The sequence below is a fragment of the Suricata suricatta genome, chromosome 2 (genome assembly GCF_006229205.1).
Source record: "Suricata suricatta isolate VVHF042 chromosome 2, meerkat_22Aug2017_6uvM2_HiC, whole genome shotgun sequence".
NCBI classification, from domain to species: domain Eukaryota; kingdom Metazoa; phylum Chordata; class Mammalia; order Carnivora; family Herpestidae; genus Suricata; species Suricata suricatta.
In genome coordinates, this window is record NC_043701.1 from 18,711,643 (window position 1) to 18,734,658 (window position 23,016).

General features: G+C 41.9%; 1 protein-coding gene and 1 pseudogene across 1 annotated transcript in view; one reads left to right on the plus strand and one right to left on the minus strand.

The window, feature by feature from the left end:
* The window catches only part of EXOC4 (exocyst complex component 4), a 734,942-nt gene that overhangs the window by 282,015 nt on the left and 429,911 nt on the right, over positions 1-23,016 (minus strand). The window lies entirely within an intron of this gene.
* On the plus strand, positions 18,261-18,377 carry LOC115286056 (annotated as a pseudogene).

Sequence of the window (23,016 nt, forward strand, 5' to 3'; positions counted from 1 at the left end):
TTGAAATAGACTATGTTGATGGAGAAAAGTGTATGGGAGAAATGCAGGGCCCTTATGCCAAGGTCTTCATTCTCTGTAGACAAACGATCATTTTCGGTAAACATTTACTAATCAGCAACTAAAATACTGTATTTATAAATCTGTGGGAAAATGTGAACTATTCTTCCTTATTAAGAGCAAGAACATGTATGAAGGGAAAATGAAAGCAGCAATTCAGTTTCTCTGGGCAGCTTTAGACCTGGAGTTTGTTTATTTGTTTGTTTATTTATTTATTTATTTATTTATTTATTTATCTTTTTAAATTTATTTTTGAGAGACCAAGAGAGACAGCGAGAGCAGGGGAGGGTCAGAGAGGGAGGGAGACACAGAATCCGAAACAGCCTCCAGGCTCTGAGCTAGCTGTCAGCACAGAGCCTGATGGAGGGCTCAAACCCACAAACTACAAAATCATGACCTGAGCCGAAGCCGGATGCTTAACCGACTGAGCCAACCAGGTGCCTCTAGACCTGAAGTTTAGAAGCAATACTTAGTAGCCTTTTTAAATTCCATGAAAGAGAGAGAAATATAGTCAAATTTAATAATTATTATTAACTGATAGTTCATTACTAACTAGGCATGGGATGCTTGATCATACTTGCTAGGATTAAATGCAAAATAAAATCAAGTTGGATTTTAAAGTATTACTATGTACCTTGCACAGTACATCACCTCACAGAAGCCACATTCATGATGTCTGAACATTTTATTGTGGCAAAGAGCCACAGTGGTTTGCAGTACTATCACTTAGTCCTCTTCCTCTGACCGTTCCTTTAAGTGGGGATATTCTCTAACGTGTCATCCTTACTTGATAAAGTCCCTCATCCATTTCAGCTATTGCCACGGCTTCAGCCACTACCCAGATATCACAAGCTCCCTGACATACACCTCCTTCTCTACACCTGCATTCCTGAGAGGTATCCCTAACCAATGCACTCCCCCTTCGTATCTCATCGGGCCCAAGGATGCCAAGTTCAAACCTAAACTTAACATCTTTGCCCCGAAGCCTGCTCTCAGAGCCTCCAGTGCAGAGAAAGGCACTGCCACATGCAAAGCTGTCCAAGGCAGAACTGGAGAGGCTGTCCTGGCCTCCTGCGTCACCTCCAGCAGACTGTCAACGACCTGTCAATTCTGCTGATGAGACTAACGATCTTAGTTCCAGACCCCATCATTTCTCAACCAACCTGTTTTAAGAAATGATTCTCCTGGCCTTCACTTTTGCCCAGTTCAAAATATTCACTGACACACAACTGTGGGAACAGGAGGTGTGGGGGTTCAGTGAGTAAATGTATATAAAGGACATAGTTACAGCCTGGCAAGTTTGTCTTTAGGCACCATTATCATTTCCTCCTTCCTTTCCTCCACTGGCTTTCTTTACATTCCAGTCATTCTTTGACTTTAAGTCCTTCAATGCTCCCCAACTCATGAAGTCCAGACTTACTCTACTTCACGGGTCCCCAGCTCCAGCTATGGCCCATTCCAGAGCCTACTGTTCACCACACCTCCATGCACACCTAGCAATCTTGGGTTCCATGAGTGACTTGTAGCTCTGCAAATGTGTGAGAATCTTTCCAATGCTATGCGGTCTACGTTACATTTCTCAAGTTACAGTGTGACTCCTTCCTTGTTCATGGGGAGAAATCCTTGTCATCCTTCAAGATTTACAGAAATAATTGCTATGGTCTGAATGCTCGTGTCCCCCCAAATTGATACACTGAAACCTCGACCCCAAAGGTAATGGGTATTAGGAGGTGAGGCCTTTGGGAAGTGATTAGGTCATGAAAGTGAAGCCCTGAAAATGGGATTGGTGCTCATATGAAAGAGATCCCACAGAGTTCTCTCGCCCTTCTCCCTGTAGGGTGGTGAGGATATAAAATGTCTGCAGCCTGGAAGAAAGCTCTCACCCACACACGCTGGCACCTTAATTTATGACTTCAACCCTCCAGAACTGTGAGAAATTAATTTCTATTGCTTATAAGCTGCCCAGTCTGGTATTTTCTTACAGCAGCCTGAACGGCGAAGACAAGTATCATGGTCATAGAGGCCTCTGGACCTCCCATGCAAACAGTTCATGTACTTCCTCCGCCGCATCTCTACAGCACTAACGACAGCTTCCTAGGCCCATTAGACATTAACGTATCTCATTTCTAGAGTTTTTGTTTGTTGTTTGGATGGAATCTAAGCTCATCCTTGAATGTTAGTATGTTTCATTACTTAAAGACATCTTATCAAGTGTCATCCGTGCATCCTATTTTCCAGTGTGCTAGCAATACGACAATGGATATTTTCCAGTCCCTGCTGCAGTGAGATCACTTTAAGGTAGGAGATTTTTTTAAAGTAAATAGGTACAATGAAGACTAAAGACCTGGTCTTGGAAAGAGAGCAGTTTTTTCAGTTTCTTGGTATCCACATTCCTAAAAGATGAAAGATTGCTCTATTTATAAATTCAGGCTGCAAAGATTCAGAACACACAAATAAAACATTCTAAAAAGATTAAGCTCTTTGATCTTTGAAAGAGATGGTCAACACACTGGAGACGAACATCAAGCGTATTCTGCAGGGCAGAAGGAACAGGGTCAGAGTAACGGGAGTGGCCGCATCACAGAGAAGGGAAGCAGGCTCCTCGCAGGCAAGGTAACGCCAACCAAACATGGGGCCAGATGCAGGCAGCGATGTGGGATCCTATCTAACAGGGCCACAGGACAGTTCAAAGGTTGAAACAAATTGGAAAACACAGTCTCTGGGGAAGGACTTGCAAAATTCGCTAAGGGCAGCAAGGCCTGGCCTATGGTAGCTCACTTTCCATGACAGCATCCCATCAGGCTAACATTTATTTGCTGAGCAAAGTTGTCCGTGACTCCTCTCAGTCTCTCTCTCTCTCTCTGCGAAAACCAACCAAACAAATCTTTGATGGCCATAGACTGAATGTCCGTGTCCCCCTAAAATTCATATATTAAAACCTACTCTCCCCCCCGCAAAGAAAAAGAAAACAAACCAACCAACAAAAACTTAATTCTCAACGTGACGGTATTTGGAAGTGGGGCTTTTGGGGAGACGATTAGGTCATAAGGGCAGAGCCCTTATGAATGGATTGGTGACCCTGTCAAAGAGATTCTGGAAATCTCCCTCGCCCCTTCTGCCTTGTGAAGATACAACAAGAAGACAGCCATCTATGAACCAGGAGGGAGACTCTCACCAGACATTTAATGTGCTGGTGCCTTGATCTTGCACTTCTCAGCCTCCAGAACTGAAGGAAATAAATGTCTGCTGTTTATGCAGTCTATGATATCTTGTGATAGCCGCCCAAATGAACTAAGACAGCTTCTCATTCTGTACTCACTCTTTTTGCTTTTGAGTTTGTAACTGCTATTTAATGTCCATTTCCCCCACTATACTGTAGGCATCATTACGAGTGTGGACCATGTCCATCCATCTTGTAGCACTAGCGTGTTTGCAAGGGCTGGACACAGCATAAGTGCTCCATGCCTAGTCTGAACGAATGAATGAAAGAATGCACACACCAAAAAAAGGAACAAATGAAGAAAGCAGTCATCTCAGAATGATGGGTGCCCTTGGTCCCGTTTCCCATCCTACGATGCAAATATCACCACTCCTCAAAGTCAGCTGACCTGACCAAACTCACAGAGCCGTTGGGCAGCAGAGCCAGCCATGAACCCAGGACGACTCAGACTCTGACTCCCACGCTCCTTCCTTGATTTCTCCTTGATTCCAGAGCTTCCCTTAGATCGCACTGCAGTGAAAGAAAGCAACTCAAAGCATACATGTTGCAGAGACATAGGTGAGGTGTTGAAAAAAGGATGACGAACGAGGCACCGGAAAAAGGCGTTGGAAAAAGGAAGAAGAGGTTTTAGATGCTGGTCCTAAGGAAAACAAACAAGAAAACACAGCAGCTTTCATAGAGGAGCTAGCCCAAATGAAAGGGGCAACAGGTAAGAGGGTAGTTTAAGGGGCTCCTGAAAGCATGTTAACGTAGACAGTTAGATGTATTTCACACTTGTGTTTTAAGACAACATGTGAAGACCAGTATGACGGAAAGAGCTATCACAGGAAACTGTGGTTTTGATGGACGTGAGGAACAAAAACTACCCAGCACTCAAGCCAAGATGCTGTTCTATACGGAGTTATTTGCTCATTTACGTCACCCACCGAACTTTTGCTTTCCTGCTTCAATTCAGTCCATGAAAACCAATTATACTTGAATGAAATGGAAACCAAGCAGTTTCTTAGAAGATGTAACACCCTCTCACATGCTGACAAATCAAATTTGGGTGGAGGCAAAGCAGCAAGGAAATTTCAAACTATTTTGGGCAGTGTATTTTCTCGGGTCTTTCCCTCGCTAACCCTTCCCACCCCGGATATTTGACTAATTGGAACCCTAGATTTCAAGCAGAAGCCTTGAGCTATAATTTGTTACATCTGCTTCAAAATGTGCCCAGAATCTCAAATGATTTAATTGTAACATTTGGGAATGGTGAACGCTAAGTGCAATTACAAATAACTACCAGAGAAATGCAAATAAATGTCACTTTGGTGGAAAAGGAGAAAGACAGCCTCCAACTTCATGCAGGCAATTAAAGGTGCTTTCGTGTCCATGAAATACATTGGCCTTCCAAATATTTTGATGATCTTCAATGAAACAAGAAACTCGAAGGATCCAGTAGACCAGCTCAAGGGAAAAAAATTACTTTCTGTGTGATGGTTTCTCCTTCATGCTAACACACACGTGTGGGCAGAAAATACAAATGGCTTCTCCAAGTGGTTCGACTCTACCATTTCAATAATATTTGCATTTCAAAAACTCGTTTTCTGAGGTCTTTCCATTGAAAAAGTTCAAAGTAAGTCTATAATTCCCTCACACATCAGCTACTCCTCTCTCATATCCCATGCTATCTTATTTTAAAACTGGTCTCCCCACGGAATGATGCACCATTGGCATTTCTGCTTTCTCTATCTATTGATTCCAGAAGAAAGCAGCAATATACCAAGGGTCTCCATCCAGGGAAGCACATATAACACCAAAATAGCCTAAAACTCCCTTAGTAACTGGTATTCTATTGGACACACTGGAAAAAGTGTCTTAGACCCATGAATGATTCTTAAGCATACTGACATCTAAATATGCTTGAAATACAATTTTCCTTTAACGTTAATAACAGTGGCTCACTATGAAGAGCATACAGAATCCATAATCTTGGGGACAGTGGTGGCAGAGGCAGTAGAGAAAGGAACGCCTATGTGCTCTGAATCCCCAGATCATTCTAACGCACACGCCCTTCTCTAGAGATGACTAGAAAATCACAGCATTAGTCCTCGTGGCTTTTCTGCACTTCAGATAAATTTCCGGAGATCTTGTTTTAGACTCAGAGGCTTATCTGTTTCGTTTTCACAGCAAGAAAATCCACTGGCAAAGAAAAAGCTAACTAACATTTAGAGAGGCCAACAAAAGAGGGCAAAATATGTTCAACAAGTGACTGGGATTTTCCATTTTTTCACCCAAGCTCAAGGTACCATAAAAAGGGAACTAATTAATGTGGAAAAAGAATCTGCCATTGATATGCTATTAAAATACTAGTTTACCCTGGATTCTGTTTGGTGCTTAAATTAGGGAATTTTAGACATAATATTATCCCTTTGAAGTCTGACCAAATCAAATTACTTATGACATAGATGGAACAAGACTCAAAACAATTAATTCACATTTTTAGAATTCTTCAGTCTGATTAATATATAAAGCCTTTAAATATAGGCTACCATCCATCAGGACCCAGAGGCAGGGATAAAATTATAAAGCAGGCCATCTGGAGGAAGTGTCTCCCCTTTGCATCATGCCTTGGACTTCACTGAAGTCTACCAGCTAAAGAAGGGATTCCTAAAAGAAAGAAGAGTAGGCTCTTCTGATTTTAATTTCCAAGTAATGAAGATCCCCCGAATTACTACCACAATGAGTCGTCTTCAATGATGTAAGGATGGAAGTGTGTCCTATCTATGAGAACAGATATCCTACCTACAGCCAACCATCCTAGCTGCTGTCACATTGTCCTGTAGCTGGCTAGCAAGAACACTAAAGCTTAGTGCCCTTGTATGGAAAATAGCTAAAATAGCAAGGCGGAGGCTGCTATCTTAAGAAGGGCTTGCTTGCAAAGTTGGGCTTTGGCTAGTATTTGCAAAGCATTCTTACCTTTTCTTAAATGATAAGGGAGGTTTACTGTGCCTACATTGTTTGTGCAAACAAACAATGTGAAATATTCGGTTAACGTGAAATATTTGGCTTTCCTTCTTGGATTCTGAAATTTTGGCATGTGCTAGGCAGAGGGTACCTTTGTGCCCAACTGACCAGTCCCTGACCTTGGGTGCTGAATCTCTCGTACACATGGTTGCATTTTTGTTGCTGTGAGAAGGGGGTGCTGTGTGATCCCCCCATGAGAGGGAGAAAGCACAAGGAAGTCAGTACATGAATTCCTACAGACCTTGCCTGTGCTGTTTTTTCCCTTATCAGCCAAATGGGTGTCCTGACTGACAGAAATCTTAGCCATGGGTGCAACTCCATGCTGAGTCCTTCCAGCGAATCTCTGAACATGGGAGTGACCTTGGGGACCCTCTAAAGAAATTATGAAATGACTTCCCAATCTGGGGCTTTCTGACTGGGACTCGCCAATCACATGGTGTCCCTCATCACGGGGGCTCGTTCACTGGTAGGCTTCACATTCTCTCTTGAAGCCTGTCCTAGTTTACACATAAAGTGTAATAATGAGAAGAGTCATCATAGACACTGAGGATCAATCTGAGGTCTTCCTTCAAAACTATACGATTTTATTTATTTTTTATAAGAGAGAGAAAGAGCAGAGATCAGAGACAGGGGTTGAGAGAGGGAGGGAGGGAGGGGGACAGAGAGAGAGAGAGAGAGAGAGAGAGAGAGAGAGAGAGAGAGAGAGGGAGAGAATGAATATCTTAGGTAGGCTCCACATGGAGCCTGATGCAAAGCTCACTCCTGTGACCCTGAGGTCATGACCTAAGCCAAAATCAAGAGTTGGACACTCAAATAACTGAGCCACCCAGGTGCCCCGAAACTACAATTAAAAAAAATGTTTATTTATTTTTGAGAGACAGAGTGCAAATGGGAGGGGCAGAGACAGAGGGAGACACCAAATCGGAAGCAGGTTCCAGGTTCTGAGCTGTTAGCACAGAGCCTATTGCAGGGCTTGAACTCATGGACCATGAGATCATGGCCTGAGCTGGAATCAGATGCTTAACCCACTGAGCCACCTGGATGCCCCCAAACTACAATTTTAAACAAGTAACTTTCTGAAGAAAACCTCCTCAGGTTGATTAATCCAGACTATTGATTCTGGTAGTAGACATCTAAGGACAAGTAGAAAGATGTTAGTTCTGTAACTGATGAGTAAAAAGTATTTTGTCTGCTTTCCTTTTAATATTTTTTATAAATAATCTCTACACCCAATGGTGAGGCTTGAACTCATGACCCCAAGATCAAGAGTTGGATACTCTACTGACTGAGCCAGCCAGGAGCCCTCTAGTAAAAGGTGTTTTGGAGTGACACAGGCTTTGCCGTGCCTCAGCTCACATGCCACCAGCAGTTGCTAGATCTGCAAATAAAGGGCTTGCCCCAGCATGAAAAGAAGGTTTAAGGGAAATACCCAGAGGAAGGGAAATCTACTGTTGTCCTAGTCTTTGAAGTATAGACTCTTCTTTTTCAGCATGAGAACAGAGAGCAAAAAGTTAATGAGCTATTCTAAATCTAAGAGGCTAAAATTTCAATCAGGATGTAGATGCTGCAATTATGTGGTGATGGCTCATAGGCTAGAAAACAATAAATATTCTCCCAAGTTGCTGGGTTTTCTTGCTGAATCATACAGATTTGGGACTCTGCCTCAGAATAGGAACAGTTCTGTTGAGTTGTGTGTGGGTAAGGAGCCACTGAGCACTAAGTTAGCTAACTTAGGCTGCATGCTCGGCATGATCCTGTGAGGGGAAAACAGCTCAAACCACCTTTATTTTTGAGAAGAGCAATTCAATACGTAAATTTCAAAAAGATACATCATTATCATTTTACCAACAGACACTCCAGTGTATGTGAATTTCAAAACCAATTCACAAATTATTAAATATCTTAAATATCTTGCCTTTTATCTTCAAAATACAGAATGTTTTACACTGACAATCAGAATAGCCTAGGGGAAATTCTTCAAAGAAAAGTTGGATTTAAATGATATTTGACAGAAATATGGAAGGAGGGCTTAAGGAAAACATGACGAATTTGCCGCTGGAATGTTACAATCAAAACGTGATGCTTTTTAAACTTTCCTTTTTTTTTTTTTCTTCAAAGAGAGAGCATGTGTGTGCGAGCAAGCAGCGGACAGGGGTAGGGGCAGAGGTAGAGAGAGAATCTTAAGTAAGCTCCACCAACAAGGGGCTTGATTCCACAACCCATGACGTGAGCCAAAATCAAGAGTCGGATGCTCAACCAACTGAGGCATCCAGGTGCGCGGGCATCAACTTTTTCATATCACTATGTTATGCATGGTGCTCTTCAGGGATGGGAGAAAGCAAAGCACCCAGGTAGACTGACCCAAGTCAGCAGAGAACTACCATCTAGAAATGAGGAGGCTCTCTTTGCCACTTTCTATATTTCTCGGATTATCCTCAATCAATATCCTGGCTTAAGACAAAGGTCAGCAGAATGTTCCCTACCATTTATTCTTTGTGCTAAGTAACTAGCTGTCTCTTTTCTACACTACGTTACTTTGTACAGTAATTGCTCTTCAGCATGTCTATTGCAATGCATTCCCATAGTATATAAAGGTAAAAAAAAAAGAGGTCTTAACATAAAGCAGTTGTAACATTTCAGAAATGGGATCATTAGCTAGTTGGTGTTAACCTGACCTAAGGACTCAGAGAAAAGTCTCTGACCTTCAGAGTGACAAAATGCTCTGGCACCATTCACTACATGCATCTAATTTATGTCACTTCTACCACAGATGTAGACACGTAGATGGTTTTCTATGCGTAGTCTGAAACAACCTATGTTTTGTCTTCACATTCCTGAGTCCTAACGTGCCCATGGTGAGACTGGACTAGAGTAATGTCCTTCTTCCCTGAACTTGTTTTCTTCGCTCCTTCTCCTCAGATCCTTCATTTAAGGCTCTCTCCAAAGTGCTGCAGTGAGCCCCTCTTTAGGAAAGAGAAAATTCCGTGCTGACTTACATGAACCATGGTAGATGGGCTGTTGTCGGTCCTACAGTTGAATGAGGAATCATGGGAGAGATGGGCAACTTCTGAAACTTTTTAGTGACAGATAACAAGGTTTCTGGATTCTACTTGAATTCTTTCTATATGAACCTGTGTGTATCATTACAATCCTATTTGGCTGAGGTTGCTTTTTCAAAAATGAGCACTGAATTATAGAGCTACCAGAAAACCTTAGGAACCTCAACACTGAATGCCAGGCCTCCTTTTACCAGAAGACAAAATCTCTGGCACAGGATCAGGTACCTCTCTCCCTTCACGTGCACGTAACTCAGCCTCAGGCAGAGGCCATGGCTCAGTTGGAAACATACTAGGTAGTGAATGTGGCAGTGATTAAGGCTGAGTAAACCGCTGAAGGGATCTATGCCTAAATTAGCCAGGCAATAATATTTTGAATTTAAAAACTGGAATATTTCTTTGTTTACAGTAAGGCTTTATGGTGATGCGTTGTAACTAGCAACACAACCGAAGCCCCCTCGGTAACTTGGAACTGGCAATTAATTATTCTGGCTAAAAATGAAGAGCTTTGGTATGGTGGAGACAAAATAGCAGAAAATCAACCCACTTAGGATTTTCCGAGATAGATTAAAAAGCTACAAGAAAGGAAGGAAGAAAGAAGGCAGGCAGGCAGGCTGTGAGTTGGAACAGCCTTCAGTCAAACCAAGTGTACATGCAATGTGAAAAACATTTTCTTAGTATTTGCTACCTTCTGTGAATTGTATCCGTTAGGAAAGCTGAGATAATGCTTTCAAAATAGCATTTCCTGCCCTATTAGAACAGAAATTTTGTATTAGCATAATTGGAACCCATGGAACAGTGAGAAATAAATACATTCATTCAACAATATTTACTGAAGGGATACCCTCTGGCGGGCACTAGACACAAAATACGCAATGGTGAAAAAGACCACCGTGAGTTCTTTCTAAAGAAATTTCCATTTTAATTTTTTTTTATTATTACTGTTTACTTTTGAGAGAGAGAGACACACACACACAGAGGATGAGCGGGGGAGGGACAGAGAGCGAGGGAGACAGAATCTGAAGCAGGCTCCAATCTCCGAGCCATCAGCACAGAGCCCAACGCGGGGCTTGAACCCACAAACCATGAGATCATGACCTGAGCTGAGGTTGGATGCTTAACCGACTGAGCCACCCGGGCGCTCCCATGAATATAATTTAATAACAGTGTTCATGACAAAGAGGCTTCGTTTTTAAAGTGCTGTGTATGACACTTTCTATATCAGCTCAATCTTCTTAACAAACCCGTCTGATAGGTACTTCTATTATTCTTGTTTTATAGATAAGAAAAATAAAAACTAGAAAGTTTAAGTGACTTACTGAAGATGATACAGCTAATTTGGAGCATAGCTAAGATTCGAGCCAAGTGGCTGTGCTCACGTCAAAGCTCTGGCCACAAAACGAAACGAAACTGCGTTAATAGTTGCATAATATTCCATCACTCTTATTTGGTACTCAGTACACAAACTTCTTACAGGATAAAAATGAAAACCACAAAGACAAAACATATGGAGTGACAATTGAAGCAACAAACACATTTTTTTTTTAAAAAGCAGAGAAGCAGAAAAAAGCTTCCTTTGCAATTTCTAAATAAAATGGGTCTAGGGAGAAGTGGAAAAATGAGCTTTCAGAAATTATCCCCTTGGCAAATTTCTAAACATATCTAATCCAGAAGTGATTATGTATTTAGAATAACTTTTTTTTAAGTAAAGGAACAAATGCTTATTATGTACTATTTTCTCCATGAAAGCATCAGCTAGAACCTTCCAAACATTTGGGACCAGGGGTAATAAGCAGCCAGGAACGCAGCCACCAGATGTGTCAGGGCTTAGCTGCATTTGCAATGCGTTGGCCTTGGCTAATCTAAGGGGTACATGGAATCTTCTGGAGGCGCTGACACAAAAAATGCCAGACCCTAATCACCAACCAGGAGTGGTTTCTCTTGCTGGAAATTGAAGAGAGAACGGGGTTCCCATAGGCAAGCCAAATCGGTATGGAGTAACAGATGACCGTTTGTAATCGTAAAAATAAATAAGGACTCGCAGTAGCTCTAGTTACATGTGCTCCTCCTCATCTTACTCTTCAATACCTCTGGGTGTATGTGTTTCATTCAACATCCCCCCATCCCCACACCCTGGCCTCACCATCACCACGTAGATTGGAGTTCACGGAGTACCATCAACCATGCTTCAAACCCTTCATCTTCCCCTAGAGAGTCTTTTTATCAAGCCCCAAGTAAAAATTAAAATGTGATAAAAGAGTTAAGAGCTTGTGCTTTGAAATCGGACTATCCTGGATTCAAATCTTGGCCCCATCAGTCACTCTGGCTTTCAAACTTGGGGTGGGGGAGGCAGAGAGTTTATTAGTTCCTGTATCTCAGTAATCCTCTATGATGTTTTATATGTAGAAGATGTTCAAGAAACAGCTTCATATTATATTCTTGCATATCTAAAGTTTCTGTGTATATTTAACACGATCTAATTTTCTTCTACATTTTTTTTTGTCTCTAGGAAATATGTACCTGGCAGATGTTTAACAGCTACCTATCAGCAGTGAATGAAATGATGTTGGTACATAATTTGGCTGTAAAGTTTATAAAGTGCTTTGAGCTGACAGAAATAGCACAAATGAAGACTGTAAACGGACATAAAACATGAAGTATCTCTCTCACTTTCCTCCCTAGATTTATCTCTCCCAAACTAGGGATTCCTCTGGGTTTTTTCCCCCTTCCCTTAAGAGGCAGACAGAGCAACCTCATTTGCAACAGGCAGAAACAGGGTGGCTCTGACGGGATTTCCAGACCCTGGGGCACAAAAAATGTCAAAGGAGCTGGAAACCCAACCTGAGGCCAGTCCCCTCACGGACGCCCAATAAATAGACCGTAATCGCTGCCAATTATGGCCACAAAGAACAATGTCCAAAGTGTGGTCCACCCTGGCAGCCATGAGGTTTTGAGTTATTTCATGGGTTTTTAAAGGATGACATCTAATTTCCACCAAGATCCTGCTTCTGGGAGGAAATTCATTCACTGTCCTCCTCTGGAGCTCTGATACATGACATGTCACCATGCTTTTGAGTGGGCTTCAGCCGGTGGTGCAGAAACGGATGACATGAAAACAGGTACCAACAATGGCACAGCTGCTACGGGCACGCTGAAATCAACGCCTATTCTTCCCGAGCCGGGGTGCGGAGCCCCTCTGGCTGCTCCAAAACAAATACAGCTTAATTTCATTTCCTGCCTGGCTTTGTATAATTTTGACATGTCCTCAGTCAAACACGACCCGGTCCTTCAATCAGGCCCTATTTTTCTGGAGATGGGAAAACAAGAGGAAGCTAAAGTAATTATTGAAAACTCATAAGCAGCAGCTTTGGCCTAATTACCTTGACTTTCCTTTTTAATTTTTCCATCGACTGTCCCTTGTTAATATACCAGTATTGACGGGGCTGGGAGGGCCCGGTGCTGCTGTGATAGGGACAGATGCCATCGAGAAGCGAAATGCAATTAGGAGGCCCGACACTGTGCCCGTCCCTTTCAGAAGCGCACACTTACGGCACAGACTTTGGTTGGAGACCCTCTTAAGAGTCACAGGCGGCATCACGCAGCACGATCTTGGCTGAATGCCTTTGCTGTCTGCGGTGCCTTTGCCACCAGGGGGCAGCGCGGAAAAAGAAAAACAGCCCTTTCCCCTTTGTTCCTCTTTTGATGTGAAACTAGTGTGTTTCTCCTCTTTTTCCGCACATCCTCCGTTAGAACTCCCAGGTCAACAACTCCAGGGGGGATGAGCAACCCAGGAATGAAGGTGACACGCTTTTGAGCTACATGTGTTGCCTTTTAAATGCTGTTGTATTTAAAGTTTCGACTTGAAAATAATAAGGCAATATTGGGTGAGTGGCCCTGAATATTAATGTATCATTCACAAATGCTTTGAACAGTTCCTGATTCCTCTGTCAGGGAGAAATGTGAAGTGTTCTTGCGGTAAAATTCAAAACCCACTTTAAAAATCATTATTCCTTAAAAGGCTTCCAACTTTTCAACTTCTTGTATACCTACATTTTCTAGAACAGTAGTAATATGTGGTAGGTTGAAAGTCTTAAATGGCTATCAAGGTGCACCTCACTCTAACCAGACAGAATTTAGTAATGTTCTGGGGAAATCGGTTTTCTAGGAGCCAAACAAAAAAACCTTGGACGTCATGTTGCATTGTTCTATCTTATCTTTGGAAACAACTCAAAAAGCAGCTCAAGCAGGAGAAGTTTCCAGTGCTAAAAGCAGTTGCAAACATCTGCAAGGAGGAATTCTCAAAGACTAAACCCTGGTTGCAAATTCTATTATATATTCCAGAAAGAAAGAAGCACTCGTAAAGGCTGACAATAGCCATAAACACCAAGTTGCTGGGGCCAAACCCAAGAAGCAGGGAGGAGAGCGATACGAGAAGGAAGCCAATGGATACGAAGGGGGAAAATGAATGGAAGGAATCCATCTGGAGGTTAAATCATGGTCGGTATAGAGCAGAAATGGTGCACCAAGCCGTAGAAGCAGAAGGAGCAAGAGACCGTTTAGAACCCATAAAGTGCATTATAATGACAACAAAGGCACATCAACCGTAAAGTGACAAGTCTACAGACTTTGGGGGACAATTAAGCGAAAGGGCAAATGGATTTCTGTTAAAACACAAAAAAACGTCATCAGTCCCTGAGGGCATTATTCTATCAGCTAGTAACAGACATAAATACATCATCCATGCAGAAGCACAAACGGCAAACAACTCATTGGAAGGTACTGAGAAGCAAAGTCGTGCTATAATCTATACAATAGGACATAACCATAAAAGTACATAAATTGTGTCTAAAAAGACATGGGTGGGAAGACAGAGGCACCTGCTGGGAGGCGACTATAGGAGACAAAGGGAAAGGGAGACAAAAAAGAAAAAAAAATAGAGTAATCTTCCAGAAATTGAACTATAGCTCTTATTGACATTCTAGACGTGGTACCACGGAAAGAGCTATGGATTTGTTGTCACGTGACTTGGATTGAAATCCTAGCTCCGGTATTTGCTATGGATGCGACTCTTTCAATCAGGATTATTTAAGATACAAGTAACAGGAAATTGTCTAAAAGTCATAAACACTTTCATTGTAAGAAACAGTAACCACTCTAGTTATTTTAAGCCGAAAGAGATTTAATATAAAAAAAATTAGTGTTTATAGTATCATAGAGAGAGGTGGTGGAGCTGGGTCGAGGCTGGGTTTCCCGGAATTGTTCCAAAATAACACTTAAAGAACTGACCCACCAGAGGAACTGTTACCCCTGTCACTCACCAGGAAAGTGAGGGATCAGGCTACAGTTATCTCTCGATAGCCCTGAAACTAGTCAGTTACTTTTAATATTGTGGTGAAAATATCACCTCCATACTTGCTCTCAGAAAACACCCAAGCATAAAACCAAACAAGAAAACCAAAAAAACCCCAAACAAACAAACAAACAAACAAACAAACAAAAATCAGTCTTCCTTACAAATACCACATGAATGCATCTCATAGAAAAAAACCTCATTTATCACCTAAAGTCTGCTGCAAGGAACATTGGGAAATACAGTCATGGAGACAGGCTACCTTGGAATGTTCTCTGAGTGCCTAACGACCAGATTCACAAGCAGACTCAACAATAAGGATAGACAGAATTCATGACCAGAATCCCAAGGCAAGGCAGTTTCAGAAGTGATTAATTCAGCGGCTCTACAACATCGTCACGGACTCAGACTTTCCGTTTTTCTTTTCTGTTATCATCAGAAGCTTGTCCCTTTTTGTTTGCAAAATGGCTGCCATGGTTCCAGGTACCTCATGTAGCTCTGACATGGTTCAGACAAACAACAGGCCTATTTATTCATATTAGCTTTGAGTCAGAGAAAACCTTACCCAGAATGCCTCAGTAGGCCCTCTCCTGACTTGCTGACCAGAACTGTGTTATTTTTCCGCAGCTGAGACCATCACTGGCAAAAGAAACAGCATTAGTGTGACTGGTCTAGACAAATCATGTTGCACCCTGATGGTAGGAGAAAGGACCCTTACCTGAGCATGTCAGCTTGCAGAGAGTGTAACCCCAACAAAATGAGCATTTGACGGCTAGGAAGGCAGGTGTGGGTATGGGGTGCGAGGCCATCAACAGGTTAAACAAGCTGCTCCCAACTCACACTCAGTGGATTACTTCCCTTGGTTCTAAACATGAGGATGCTAATATCCGCCTGCTCAGCTAAGAAGGGGTCATGCCTTGTAACCTGCGCCTGTGATCCGACAGGACCGTCATTCCTGGAAGGTCACATGAAGTGACACATAACGACCTCTGTAGACAATGCCAGAGGCCACCACTGCTACGCAAGTGGGAGTGAGGAAGGAGTCTTCTGTTCTCACAAAGGACCGCCATCTCCAACTAGTGGTAATCAAAAGGGCAAATAATTGTCTCGAAGGAAAGCAATTTGCTGAGATGCGAGTTTCTGAAGCGTTTTATATGGTCATTATGGGCAAGAAGGCTAGCGCCTATTTGAAGAAAGACAACCAATAAGCCATGAAATGTCCCTACAGTTGGAATGTTGCCAGATAACTTATTTTGTTGTTTTTGACACAGACTCTCTGAGCAGTATCACAATGCTGATGAAGCCACTAGGTTTGTGACACATGTTAACCACTGTTCCAGCAGGTGATAATGGATAGGGCTTCCTACTAATGCACATGCTAATATCTGTGCAGACTTTTACATATAAAGTGTGCAGGTAATTGCAAATTTCATAGTCCTGGGTTTTCAAAGAGTCATACACCTACCTGTTGCTTTCAGGGTACAAGCTACGGTATATCAATGTCTCCTGCCAAGTTCACACTTTGATTGAACACTCAGTGGAATTTCATTTCATATAGTTATGTGAGGGGAGCAAAGGTGACACTTATAGTATCTCTCTGCCGGCCAAAGTTAACTCATTGAATCAAATCACATTATAATGCAAAATATTATTACATAAATGATCTCATAAATTGATGATGAAACTTTTCAAAGCAATTTCCCCTAATATCCTCATTTATTTACTCTCAATTTCGCTACATTAGAATCCCATACCCTCAAATACACTGAACCATTATATAGGACTCTCAGCTCCCTGGTAACACGAAGGACGCAATTATATAAAATGGCTATACTTGGAATTTTGTCGTGTATTATGAAACGGTTGGGGAAAACTCTGACTTAATAGAATAATAGGATAAGGAAGTGGGCGATGGGCTAAATGGGTGATGGATATTAAGGAGGGCACTTGTAACGAGTCTGGGTGTTTTACAAAAGTGATAAATGACTCCATTCTATTCCTGAACCCGATAACTGTATGTTAAGTAACTAAAATGTTTAAATAATAATAAAAAAAAATAAGATGATAAAGAAGTTATACAAGGGCGCTTGGGTGGCTCAGTTGGTTGAGTGTCTGACTTTGGCTCAGGTCATGATCTCACGATCTGTGGGTTCGAGCCCCACGTCAGGCTCTGTGCTGACAGCTTGGAGCCTGGAGCCTGCCTGCTTCGGATTCTGTGTCTCCCTCTCTCTGCCCCTCCCCTGCTCACACTCTGTCTCTCTCTCTCAAAAATAAATGTTAAATTTTTTATTTTAAAGTTACACAGGAGGCAATTTGTTTTTATGGTAGTAGCTTTGTAATGCATATACCTGACTAAGCTAAACTACGCTTCCTTGAATTCTCTCCCCTGTGTGTTTCCAGTTAGTGTGGGCTACACCAGGCATGCTTGCTTGGATTTGAAGGAGGGAAGTGACCCAGTAACTGCTGTGCTCTACAGATTCAAGAGGTTGGCGTCTTAATGTTGTTGCTGGTTCAGCTCCTTGGCCAGGAGCTGCTCCACCTTCCCCTAACCCTCCCGCAGCCTCTTGGATGCCTATGCCAGGGATGTTTTTAGCACAAGGTTGTGGTGGCCAACTCCTCCCCGTAGGACGCACCTATCAGTGGGGATGCAGCCGGTGAGAAATGACGCTAATTCCAGCGTATTCTCATGGGTTCTCACTTGTCCCTTTCATCCCTCCCTCCTCCTTTCTGTCTGCCCCTCAGTCTTCCACTTTTAGCATGAGCTGTGAAGAAACTGCTTAATCAGAGTGCGTGACTGCGGAAGGCCAAGTCCTCGCAACAAATTTTTCCTTATATGTGTTTGTATATCATACACCCACAAACCTACATGTGTTTCTGCTTTTCTAATTGAACACCAGTTTTTAATGCCATACTTAATTTGTTGGAATATCATTCTGTGGCCTGTCTATAAAAATCTTTATTTTGAAGAGAAATGACTAAAAGTAAGCTTTAACTTTCAATAATTGACAGATGTTGGGGTGCCTGGGTAGCTCAGTTGGTTAAGCCTCCGGCTTTGGCTCAGGTCAGATCTCACGTTTGTGGGTTCGAGCCCCATCAGGCTCTGTGCTGACAGCTAGCTCAGAGCCTGGAGCCTGCTTCCGGTTCTGTGTCTCTGGCTCTCTCTGCCCCTCCCCCTCTCATGCTCTGTCTCTCTCTGTATCAAAAATAAATAAAACTTTTAAAAAATTTTTTAAAAAATTGACATGGGGCGCCTGGGTGGCTCAGTCGGTTAAGCCTCCGGCTTCGGCTCAGGTCAGATCTCACGTTCGTGGGTTCAAGCCCTGCGTCAGGCTCTGTGCTGACAGCTAGCTCAGAGCCTGGAGCCTGCTTCCGGTTCTGTGTCTCCTTCTCTCTCTGCCCCTCCCCCTCTCATGCTTTGTCTCTCTCTGTATCAAAAATAAATAAAACATTAAAAAAAAATTTTAAAAAATTGACAGATGTGTGAATCATGGAGAAATGGATAGTTGAGGCTTAAAAAGGCAAGAAATATTCCTACACACTTGAGTTTCAAAACTAAGTCTTCTTTTTTTTTATCGCTTCTCAGCCTTTTGGCTAAGATCAAGTGTAGTATCTGTTATCAGTTCAAAACTAAGTTTTAGCATTAAAAGCTACACCTCAATTATTCCCTAAATTTTGCTGCCAAACTTATTCTCCAACCATTCTAGAAAACTTTGCCATTGGTAGATTTGAAACGTTGACTTTTCAGAACATATAGAGAAAATTATAAAATGAAAATAACGAGGATGTTAAATATATAGATCTCTATGTAAGGGGAGGACAATTATTATGGCAAATATTCATATATATGGTTCTGCAATGAAAGCCACTGAAAGTTTATGAGTTTTAGATGTAACCTTGTACCTCAACCACATACAGGGAAGACTGTGATTACGTCCCGTGTACTAATGAGGAAACTAAGAGATAAATAACTTCCCTAGTATCACCTAATAGGAAAATGGCAGAACAAGGCATTTCAGCAACTCTTAGATTCCTACTCTCATGCTACAATTTATATAAAATGTTTAGAAATAGAAACACTTCTTATATAATTCAATTACTCAACATACAATGCCTCTCCGTCTTATCTCAGGTGCTCCTCTCAGATTCCCTAACCTAACCTAATCATCTAGGTGGAATCAGTTTTCACCAATCAGAGTATAAGCTTCCTGGGGTCAGGTCCATAACTTCTTCATGACCACGTCCAGACACTTCGGAGTCATAGGCATATAGTCATGGTTTTTGTGAATCAGTGGTTTTTGGTATTTAAGTGCCATCTGGTGTCAGCCTCTTAATGGCATATACCATATCTTCTGCTTCCTAGCTCTGTCTCAACTATACACAATGCTTTACAAAAAGCAGGCACTCAGTAAAGCCCTATTGATTTTAATAGTCATTCGGCTTCTTAATCTGGCAGCACAAAGCTAAAAATAGATACAAACCCAGAATTTTTCACTGAAAGAAATGATATGCAGACCCATTCACCAAATCACTTAACGTATAACAAACAGGTCTATCCTGAAGCCTACAGGTCATTTCAAAACAATTCCAAGAAAATATTACAAACAACAGGTAGATGAACAGAACTTGCTGTTATTCCAGGAAGCAATGCAGATTGAAAAAATAAAGATTTCAAAAAGGGTTTTGATAAATTTAAAGTATATGTTCATTGTGAAAAACAAAATAGACTGATGTCATGAAGTTCAATGCTGTCCTTTCACAAAATGTCTTTTGCTGCGCTCTTAGAAAAGCACAGTCCTATGCTATGGTGGGTATTCCAAAAGGGCAGTAGAGGGAGAAATATAAGGTTTCAGGCCACCACATATAATTGCATTTATATTACACTTTACAGTTTAGATTGCAATTTTGGACCTCAGTCCCAAGTTTTTTTTCAGTCTCTAGTTAGGCCAGTTAGTTTCATTCTCCTCCACCGCCATGAACTTTCAAAATAAGCTATCCATTTTACTAACAGTTCTATCTATACAGAAGCGCGTGCTGGTTCGATCAGTTAAGCATCTGATTCTTGATTTCAGCTCAGGCCATGATCTCACTGTTGGTGGGTTCGAGCCCCACAGGGGGTGCTGCGTGCTGTCAGGGTGGAGCCTGCTTGGGATTCTTTCTCTCTGCTCCTTCCCTGCACACATGCTGTCTCTCTCTCAAAACAAATAAACTTATGGGGCGCCTGGGTGGCTCATCAGTTGGTTAAGCCTCCGACTTTGGCTCAGGTCAGATCTCATGTTTGTGGGTTCGAGCCCCACGTCAGGCTCTGTGCTGACAGCTAGCTCAGAGCCTGGAGCCTGCTTCCGGTTCTGTGTCTCCGGCTCTCTCTGCCCCTCCCCCTCTCATGCTCTGTCTCTCTCTGTATCAAAAATAAATAAAACATTAAAAATTAAAAAAAAAACAAATAAACTTAAAAAAAAAAGTTCTACACATATGAAGGAGAACCAAAGCATCTTCACGTCACGTACATGGGGAGGAATTAAAAGGAGTGGAAGCAAGCATAGCTTGGACTTGGAAGGGAGCTTCCAGACATGCCGGCTGCCTCGGGAGCCCATCTGCGGCCTCCCTGGACATGTCAGGGCATCATGTTCAACTCAGAAAAAGCTAGCGGTTGAGACAAGTTCTAATAATTTCTACCTGCAAAAACGTTTTACAGCGGATCACTATGATGTACACCTGAACCTAACAGGATATTATGTCAATTATACTTCAAAAAAAAAAAAGATAACTTCCTAATTAAAAAAAAAGTCTTGTTCTTTGAAAATAATGTTCTCAAGACACCAAAAATACATTTCCAAAATTATCTATGCAAACAGGTCATGAAAACTGGAACAGCTCAGCTTTTACAGACACGCGGAGTCCGTAAGTTAAAGACGGCTTGGTGGCAGGAAGCTCAAAGAGCAAGAAGGGATCGGTCTGTCATTCCATTATCCACACCTTCAAGTCTAAAACTCATTCTGCTAAAAGAATTCTTCTTGTCTTTTAAAACGCTGCACGAGGCACTATAGGGCTTCCCGGCAATGCTGACCACAAAGGTAATGACGCTGAACATTTAAGTTTTCCAGCCTCCATGTGTCTGCCAGCACTATGACTGAGTCATTAACAGTCTCAAATAGATTGACATTGTTGTTTGCCGCTGCTGAGAAATCTCATTTCTTTCAAGACAGCAGGAAGCAATTTGGGTTTAATAATTGAGGGGCACCAGAAAGCATGCAAAGTTAAAAGAATCTAAAAGCATACTGGTCCAACTTTCTAGGATATTTATTTTGGCACTGAACCCAAAAGCTAAATGGTGTATTTCACGAAGAGGTCCAGGCAGGGAAGACAGACTCTAGCCCACAGGAAACATGGGAGTTGTCTCTAAGGAGAAAGTGAAAAACCTCATCTTTACCTCATATTGCTGAGGGCAATCTGCTAGACACGTCCCCGGCCTCACAATCAGCCACAAGCAGCCGTCTAAGGTACCAACACACTCTTGTTAAATGCTATCCAGGCAACTAGAAGCCTTAAGCTACTTAATTCCACATCGACTTCGAAAGTCAAGTAACAAGAGAAAGATCCACACAGCCTAGAACTTTGATGGCAAAAACCTACCTTCCTAAGGGATTCGGGGGGGGGGGGGGAAGAAGCAGCAGCTAGCTTCCTAAGGTAGAACATTTATATAAGACCAGGAATGTCAGGGGAAAAAACGTTTAGAGGTGAGGAAACGGCTAAGAGCCCAGTTTAGCTGAAGCATGGGTTCCCGTGAAAGAGTAATGGCATGGATTGAGAACGCTGGCAGACACCTGTTATCACGTGCCCGGACTTTCATGCTAACTGTATTCAATTACAGTCAATAAGGAGCCACAGAAGGTTTTAAGGGGTAGTGAAAATAATGGAACTGTGACTGAGAATTAATGTAACAGTGCTGTGTAGGACACGGTAAAGACCAGTAAGTGAGCCACTGTAACTGTTCAGATCAGCCAGAATAAGATTAACGACTGCAAAAATATTAGAATAGCCAACTAAGGAGCAATTCCTAAAACGGAATATATAGGATTTAAATAATGACTAGTAGTGATAAAGAGGAAGATAAAATTGAAGACAAATATGGTGCTTATGGCATAAGTGGCTAAAAAAAAAAAAACAGAAGCTAAAAAGAAAAAGAAAGAAAAACTTAGAGCAAGATAATAAGTTCTTCTTTGGACGGGAGTGCCAATGGTATATGGAGGTAAAGATGTTGAGTAGGCAGTCTGTCCTGAGGAATCTGGGTTTTGGTACAGAGTATTGGGTGATGTTATAAAAACACGAAGGAAATAAGATCATTGATTTAAATTATATTGGCTAGAAGACCTTCCTAAGTTAATAATTCGGGGAGAAGCAACATTTTAGGACTAGGAAGGAGGAAAAGGAGGCAAAACGGGATAGAGAAAATGAGCAGTCAGAAAGGTACACGACAAATACAGTGCAAATGGTCCAACCATGAAGTTATGAGCTTCAGGAAAGAAACAATAAGCAAGGAGGATACCTATAGGGGAGAAAATCTGCTGGATTTAACAATTAGGAGGTTATTAAAATCATCATTAGGACTAGTGGTTCTAAATCTTGGCAACACATGAGAATCTTCTGGGAAGATTTTTTAAATTATCATTGGAGATACTTATAACTGACCAATTAAATCAGAATTTATTTAGGTGATGTGCAGGCATATGCAATTTTTAAAAGCTGCCCAGATGATTCAAGAGCTTCCAGGGTTGAAAACCACTCTTCAAGACAGAAGGGTGGAAACAACAATTTCAACAAAGAAGAAGCGGAAGAAGGAAGGAAAAAGACGATTAGAGTTAGCCAGTGGTATAGAAAAGGAACACAGTCTACTCTTGGGATAAACTTGACATGAAAAAGAGGTCAGCATCTTGAGAAGATCTCTGGTCCGGAGGTATCCGTAGGATAGAAAGAAATGAGAAGACATAGAGAAAGTAACTTCTGGGAATGAAGCGAGGGTTGGAGGGTAGATAGGGACTATGTGGCAATATTCTGGAAAATCTGGGAGAGGATACAATCAAAAGTACAAATGAGGGGTGCAGCTTGATGTAGTCGATGAGGATTTACACCCCAGGAAAAGGAAAATGGGAAGAGAAATTTTTGAGGCAGAATGTTACCAGGGGCATGCTAAAGGAATCCCTAATCTTTAGATGCTCTCAATTGGCAAATAAATAAATGAAGATTTGGGGTTTCAAGAAATGGAGAAGGACTACAGCATCTCAAAAGGTAAAGAACTGAGGACCCCCTTTAACCGGGGTAGGTAAACCCTG